We start from the raw sequence: 8502 nt of genomic DNA, 5'->3' as shown, positions 1-8502 counted from the left end.
ACATCAATGCGCGGATCGGGGATTTGAATCAAGTATGCCCTGATGTTATACCGGTGGGGGCGAATGCGAGCTCGGAGAGACTGTGGTATCCGATCCTGTAATTTGTAAACGTGGTATTGCCCTGATGATTTAGAATTACGTGGTATTGTTACACGGAATGGAAGATTAAAGGATGGTTGTCCGGCTAGCTTTACTCGCCTCTCTCCTGAAGGGGGGAAGTACTATGGAGTATGTGTAGTTATCGCTTCCGGGAGAAGAGGGGGTACGAGAGGCTAACACCGTAATGCATGAAGTTAACAGAAATGCAAGGCTGACCTGAAGCTTGATCTTTCTTGGGGTGTAAATACACATTCCCTTCTGGATGCCCAGATATCAAAGAATGAAATCAAGTCTGCTATCCGCAAATGTAAAACAGGGAAAGCCCCTGGATACGATGGTGTTCCTGCCGAGTTTTACCATGCTTTATCCGAATTAGGTCTAGACTATTTTGAGTGTCTATTCAGGAGAATCTGAGAGACTTCGGGATATCTAAAGAAAATCAAGGTAGGCGTCATGCAGTCTTTTCCTCTCATTTAATTTTTGTTTGTCGCGATTATGTTCTTAAGCGTGTAGTGATTATCATGTTGCAGTACTGATTATTCACTTTTTTCTCCGCGTGCATTCTTTTGAATTTTCTTGAAAAATCGAAAATTTAAATTTTGAAGGCATATAAAATACTGGAAAATCCAAAAACTACATTTTCTCGTTTAAACTATGCAAAATACGGAAAACCCGACTAAGCCAAAATAGTGCATTTGAAAAAGATCCACAAATTTGTTACTCCCATCTGACATAACGCTGCTGAAGTTTGGTGACCTCAGCATAAGATACTAAGTAGCTATAAATCTCGGTTAAAACTAATCCGCCCCGCCCCCCGCTCCTCCCCAACTCTCATTAATCGAATTTTAGTGGAACTGTTGTTGTAAGTCGACTCTCCGCTCTAGACGCTTTAAGAGACTCTTTAAGTGAACTATTAGAAGATAAAGCAACAGGGAACCACAAATGCGATGTAGAACACGATGCGGTAGAGAATGCAATTGACAAAGTCTGGGTCACTGAGGTTAGGGAAATAATTTAGAACTTAAAAAACGGTAAGGCTGCTGTGTAGACGGTATATGTAACGTTTGAATCGTAAAAATATAATTAGAAATTACCCAATTCAGTTGATGAAAAAACGACAGAGAGTTGCAATAAAATGTTTAATAACAAAATTTTTTAAATGGATACACTTTTTTTTTAAACGAGACAATGAAACTACGTCTGTTTTAATACCAATGCATGTTATGAATTATAATAATATACATTTATAGGAAAGGTGTACAATTTCAGGTGTAAACTCGAGTACGAAATACGAGATGAGAATGTGTTTGTTAAAGCCGAAAACGCTTTAACAAAAGAGATATCACAATCGCCAAATTACTGTTGTCGATGCTTTGACCTTTAGTTTTAAAAAGTCTGTGCACAAAGACCGAGCGCGAGATAAATACATTATCGGGGGCAAAGCGCGAGACAAATATATTATCGAGCGCGAAGTGCTAGAACCAACAGTTCCGCGCCCTAGGCGCGCTCAAACCTGCGAGCCGCGTGCGCAACGCGCGATGAAAATTAGCCCAGGAAGCGGGCATATTTGTTTTATTAGGTTAAGGGAATGTGATACTTCGACGTGTGGTCAATTGGGGACAGTTCCCCGGCTTTGTTCCACAAAAATTAAAATGTTTTAAAACTGAATTCAGAGATGCTATAAAATATCATAACGGCTGTCCCCGGACTCTTTTTCGAGGGATAATAACACAAAAATTGTATTGTGCTAAAAAATGTTATGCATATGCACTATTTTTAGGTTAGGATCGTTTTTCAGGTCTGTAATTCTAATAATGTAGGTCTCTGTCGTACTGATGCTGTCGGTAGCACTCAAGAATAATTATGGGAGAGAATTGTAACACACATAACCTCGAAATACGCGCACGTCAAATTTAGCAAAATTAAATTTTTTTGAATTAACCTGCAAAAAAGTGTGCGGGGACGTCCTTTAGCATGATTTCCCTGACTTTCCCCTAACATTTAGACGAATTTCCCTGGCAGGAAATTATTACAAAAACGAGTAAGGTTTCAATAATGCGCTAAGCAAAATAGTGAGACAAGCCAGAAAAATGTGCTTTACATGGCAGTATGGATAAATTAAGATCAGACAACTCAGTGGCGCCACTAACTAAAAACAAAATGTCATATAATGACATTATAATGTCTATTCGTTTTTGAGAAAACAGGGCGGCGCTAGCTTGCCGTCAACTCAGAGGCACCCTCTAAAAAAAATCATGAAATTACAAAAAATGACTAGGTTAGATTTGTTTGCTATTTTCTGCTTTACAAGGAGGTATGAATCGCTTTTGTAAAATCAACTCTTATTTAAAAAGAGTTGCCCCCTGAAATGAAAAAAGTATTGAAAAATGAATAAGCTATTTTCTTTTTCTATTTATCTGCTTTCCAATGTGATATGAAACACTTTTTTAAAATAAATTGTTATTTTTAAAAGCAACCCTCAGTGCTGCAAAAACGTATATAAAAAAAAGAAACTATCTAAATGGAAAATACTTTTAAAATATTCACACAGTATTTTCAGAGCATAACTGAGGAGCAAAATTATTCTTCACCGCTAATCGCTACAAAAACAACCCCCGTATTTGTATCCGAATAAAAACCTGCAGACTGATGCCAAAAATTGTATACATTAACTGTTAGAATTATTGTGCTCGTTCTTTATTTTCCAATGACATATGAATTGCTTTTGTAAAATTAACCCTTATACAAAAAAGCAACACCCTGTAATGAAAACACGTATTGAAAAAAGTAGTTATCTACATAGATGGAACTTACTTATAAAATAGTAAAATGTTACTTTCAAGCATAATTATTTCTCACCCCTAATCTTTACAAAAATAACCCTCATAATGTGTAAGCTAAAATTTCAACATCTTTTACAAAATTCTTTTCCGCTCTATGTGTGTATATTCGAAATATATAATTTACCTTTTTCGATGCATCTTTTAATGCATTTAGACAACTTCCAGAACAACAAATTTTAAACGAGAAAAATCCATTTTCACATAACGAACAATCTAAATTTTCAGAATGATTGAAATTTTTTTGAGAGAAGACTTTTTCTAAAATAATTTTTTCAACTAGTGATTAAGACTATTTTTAAAGATAAGTTGAAATAATTTTAAAACCCTAAAAAGCAGTTGTGTGACTAGGGATACTGGGCATATCTACATTTACGTTCTGTACATAATTGTCACATAATATCAAGTCGCCAATTTATTCTATCCTTTAAATACAGGGTCGTGGTGTTTCTACTAATAAATATTCAAGATTCGAACTTGTGAAAATTTGATTTTATTAAGTTAGTTCGGTTTCTTTATTTTTCTAACTGCCCCAAGAAACCACCCCTAACGTGAAATATGACTTAGTTTGAGGAGAAGGTCTTTGAGAATCTTTTCGACTCTGCTACTATCAAAACTTCTCAAATTTCGAACATATCCAGGTAAATCAGTCACCTGGGTTTTCGACAGACCCAATGCTCCGAGGTATGAAATTCTAGCATCCCCAAAAAATACCCTTGTCGCAAAATTGATCTGACTTTGATTGGTAGTAGAATATGTACATTTTTGGACACCTAAATTAGTCAAACCCATATAAATTCGATCTTATCCAGGTAGATCGGTTTCATGATTTTTTTATCGACTCAATGTTGTAAGGAATCAAGGTTTAGTATCCCCATAAAACTACCCTTATCGCCAAATTCGTCTGAATTTGATTAGTGGTACACCATGTACATTTCTGAACAACTGCATTAGGGAAACCCATACAAGTTCAACGTTATCCAGGTAGATCGTTAACTTGACTTTTTTATCGACTCAATGCTGTAAATGATCAAGTTTTATTAACCCCAAAAAACTGCCCTTATCGTGAAGTTAATCTTAAATTTATTGGTATTATATGACAATTTTGTACAGAACGGGATGCATTTTTTCGAATGTGATTTGGACCAATTGTTCTCATAGATAAAAGAAGAAAGATAAAACACAGATAAAAGCCAAAATGTATTTTAAAACATACATGTAGATCCCCAGCATCCCTGTTCAAAAAAGTGGTTTTTACGATTTTAAAATGATTTCAACTTATCTTTAAAAATAGTTTTAATAACTATATGAAAAAATTAACACACCTAGACTGAAAAATAACTTTGATTAGAAATAATTATGATTAAAAATACCATGTTAATATTTTATAAGTAAGTTCCATCTATGTAGATATCGACTTTGTTCAATACATGTTTTCATTACAGGGTGTTTCTTTTTGATAGAAGGGTTAATTTTACAAAAGCGATTTATATGGCATTGGAAATTAAAGAAAGAACCCAAAAATTAGGAGCACAAAAATCCCAGCATTTAATGTATACAATTTTTGGCATCAGTCTGCATTTGTCATAATTTTGCTCCTTATTTATGCTTTAAAAATACCGTGTTAATATTTTATAAGTGTTTTCCATTTAGATAGTTTCCTTTTTTTAAATACGTTGTTGCAGCACAGGGGGTTTCTTTTTAAAATAAGGGTTGATTTTACAAGTGTTTATATCATATTGGAAAGCAAATTTTTTTTTTAAATCTAGCCTAGTCATTTTTTTAAAACTTTTTTTCATTACAGGGGGTGATTTTTTAAAATAAGGTTTGATTTTACCAAAGCGATTCATAGCCCATTGTAAAGCCGCTGAGTTCTCTGACTACAGGATATATATAAAAGCATATGTATCTAAACTGTAAATAAAGAAATAACTACAAATAAAAAACTAAGAATCGAATTATATTTTTAAAGAATGTACATTGAAACAATATTTATATTGATATTAGGAAATGTTTCCAAACTATTATAAAAACATATAAATTTCTATTTTCCCTGACAGCTGTTTCATTTCCCTGACTTCCCTGACAACATTTATTTTTCCTGATTTCCCTAACATGTGGCCACCCTGTTTGAAGACAAAATTTTTATTATTGTAGAAAAAGCCGAGGGAATCTAACACTGAGAAATCGATACTAATTCCAAAGCGCCAGACAAATTAATTAAATTTAGCAAAATTAAATTTTTTTGAAGTGACCCACAAAAAGTGTGCGGGGACGTCCATTAGCATGTTCGCTATGATGTCCCAACTTTTTAAGACCAAATATTCATTATTCTAGGAAAAAAGCAGGGGGAACCTAAAACTGGTTAAATCGATCATTTTCTAAGAATCACATGCCCTTAAGCAGTTTGCCTTGTATCACAAAAGGTTAATTTTTTTATATTTCCCTAATGTTTTACATGTGTAATGTTTTAGAGTTCAATGTTCTGACCTAAATGTTGCGTCAATTGTTTGACTTGTCGGACCACGCGCTTCAGGCAAACTAAGGAAATATGTTCCCCAACTTTTGTAACCAATAAATAAATATTTTCTTTTCTACCTTAAAAAAAGGTCTACAACGTTTCTCGCTCTCACAAAAATCTCTCTAGCACGAGCTAAGTCATCTGTTCCGAGCACAGGAATTTATTACTTCAGAGTACTTTAATTTAATATAATCAATTCCTTTTGCTGAAGCTTTTCGTCGGGGCTGGGAAAACCATTATCATGCTCCTATACGTAACTCCATACCAGCCATAAGGGCCTCTTTCATGCGGAGGCTCACAGCTGTCTATCTTTTTTTTGTTTAATGACCCTAATTTTAACTGTTTAAAAATATCAAGAAAAAGATACATTGAAAAATTGTGAACAAGTTGACATCATTTAAGCAGGAAGATGCAATGAGTAAAACCTAAAATCTCGTAATACCTTTGAAATATGTTAAGCTTTTATTTATTCCGTGTAATTTTGTAAAATATAAGAATCGTTTACCACCTTGAGTAGAAAATAATATAAAATTTTATATAAACACATTATCCAAGATATTTAATCATAAAGCTTATGAAAGAGTAAAAAGGTATTTCTAAAAGTCATACAAATTTATAACGTAGTGGCTAGCCTGTCGGCGCCGGCAAACATTGCATGCTGCCGGCTTTCTTTCCTTTATTTTACATTTGTTTTAAATCGTATACTGATGTATGTTGATGCGCTGATTACAAACCTGGACATGAAAACACCGGCAAATATAATTTTCAGTGTTAAAACTTTAAAAAATTACGTTTTTTATTTACGAAGTTTATATACACTATATACACTATTTATATATACTATTTGCGACTCAAGAATTACTATTGACGTCTGGTGGGGGCGGAAATGCACACCTGTGACTGGTTACAGAAATAATTTTGGTCGCACCCCTATCCCTTTTCCAACGCCACATGGGAGCGAGAAAGCACCCTAGTGACTGGTCAAAGAAATAATTTAAGGTCGCACACCTACCCCTTTTCTAACGCCTTGCGGAGGCGAGAAGACACCCCTGTGACTGGTCACATGCATAATGTTGGTCCCTATCTATTGCCAACGTCTTATGACGAGGCTAGAATGAATTCCTGTGAATAGTCACAAATAATGTGTTATATATTTCATTGTACATGATTCTTGTAATTTAATCGAAAAATGGATTGTTTACCTAGACGCTCGGCTTTAAGAATGGTTTATTTTTACCATTACTGTAAGTTTTTTGTCGGTACCCATTTTTTATACATAACCTTTTTATGGGTTTTTTCATATCACTTTTTGGAGAGAGTTTGCATTCGGTGACACCCACCCCCAATCAAAACCTCATACCTATCCAGCAGTCCCACTTATTTTTCATATCACTCCCAGAATATGAACAGGAGCCTAACTCATTTCGATTATCCCATTTCCGTGTATCGAGTATTTCGATTTTTCTTTTTACAAACATGATTTTTATCAGTTTTGAAATTAAAAATTATATTTTCAGGTATTTGTATGACTGTACACGTAATTCGCTTTTATTTCGTATTTTGCTCTTCGCGAAAAATAGCCGGCAACCAACAATCTTGCCGGCGCCGGTAATGTAGACTCCACCAATTAATAAACTGAAAACTCACTACCAATTAATTGATTATGAATAATTGATTTATAATTTTTTCAAATTTTCTATATTATTGGGCCTTGACACCTCTCAACAATTTTGCCAAATATTGACTCTGCATTTCGAAAAAAACAAAAACAACTTTTTAGAAACTCCGCCAACACATGCAAACTATAGGGGTATACGGGCACTGTTATTCCCTCGATGGCCGCTCGGAGCGCATGACGTCACGAGTTAGAATGATCCCTATCGAAAAGAATCTTTGAGTATATACTAAAAATTCTTTAGGTCAAAGAAGCTCAGAGAAATTCTCCGCTGGCACTCAGGCAGATATTTTTAAAGGTCCAGGAAGCTCGTTTAAATGGTCTGAAGGCTTTAAAATATCCTTTCCGAAATTGAAATAAGAATACGATCATAAATAACAAGCAGAGAGGCTATCTCAATAGAGTAGCCGACACTCAAGGGTCCTTTGTTAAGCTTTCGGATTAAAATTTAGAACATTTTTGAATTTAACTAGAAAATTGTATATCAGTATATAAGTTATAATTATAAATAAGTATAATGAGAAAATTCATCAATTAAAAAAAGTGTTAATAATTTGAAGAGAAATTTAAAAAGGGAGAGCGGATTAGCCACGACCAACTACTGTAAATAACTCTGCCCGCCCGGTACGTGACGAATACAAAAGGAACATTATATTACCGTCGCATCACTCTTAAAAGGACCACTAAAAGGATCTTGAAAAGGACCCAAATCTCTCAAACTATCTCCGAGACTATTTTGTTTCAAATCGACTTTGTTTATAGGCTCAAATGGGTCAGGCTATTTCGCTAAAGAAAACTCAGAGATTTCTTTCGGTAGGGATCTATATCAGTCCTTCAAAACGTAGGTTCGAGGTAATCAGTTAAAGCACTATTTTCAAAATGCCAGGTATGCATTGTATACCATGTATGAAATCTGATAGTTAAAAAAAAAATTACCATAAACTTTCAATTAGGAGCGCAATATATCTAGTATTATGGAATTCTCGCGAAAAAAGTAATCCTCTTAATTCTCTTTTGTATTTTATAAGAACGAATTTACAACTTTTTCCAGATACAATTATAATCTACAAGTTGCAGACGTACAAATGTACGAATTTGTTCAAAAATGGATTTTTTACGTTTTAAAATGTTTTGAAGAAATAAAAAATTTAAAAAGCAGAAAACACCTGAATATTTTACCTTAATATGAAGAAAAGGCTTCCTAATGAATACAAAAGTGCAAATTTCCTGGCCTTTAAGATTAACACAGGAATGTAAACTGTAGATAAGCTAAAACAGACTATCCCCATGAAGAAAAACAGCGTAAATACTGTAAGCCGTTGTAGTCTTGTCTAGAAATAGAACAATTATTTTAATACTTAATATTG

At 34.1% G+C, this 8502-nt stretch overlaps 1 protein-coding gene across 6 annotated transcripts in view; it reads right to left on the bottom strand.

Moving 5' to 3' along the window:
• LOC117179306 (protein transport protein SFT2-like) overlaps nt 1-8433 on the bottom strand; it is a 67102-nt gene extending 58669 nt beyond the window's left edge. For 3 of the 6 annotated variants that reach the window (XR_004467902.1, XR_004467901.1, XR_004467903.1), the window contains exon 1: nt 8315-8433. The gene's annotated coding sequence lies outside the window, so the exon portion shown is untranslated. The remainder of the gene's footprint in view (nt 1-8314) is intronic. The other 3 variants (XR_004467904.1, XR_004467905.1, XM_033370963.1) reach the window with 2 other exon arrangements.
• Between the last annotated feature and the right edge of the window lie 69 nt (nt 8434-8502).

This window comes from Belonocnema kinseyi, chromosome 9, assembly GCF_010883055.1.
Source record: "Belonocnema kinseyi isolate 2016_QV_RU_SX_M_011 chromosome 9, B_treatae_v1, whole genome shotgun sequence".
In the NCBI taxonomy this organism is placed as follows: domain Eukaryota; kingdom Metazoa; phylum Arthropoda; class Insecta; order Hymenoptera; family Cynipidae; genus Belonocnema; species Belonocnema kinseyi.
The sequence above is the reverse complement of the archived record's forward strand: the minus strand, read 5'-3'. Positions and strand labels throughout refer to the sequence as shown.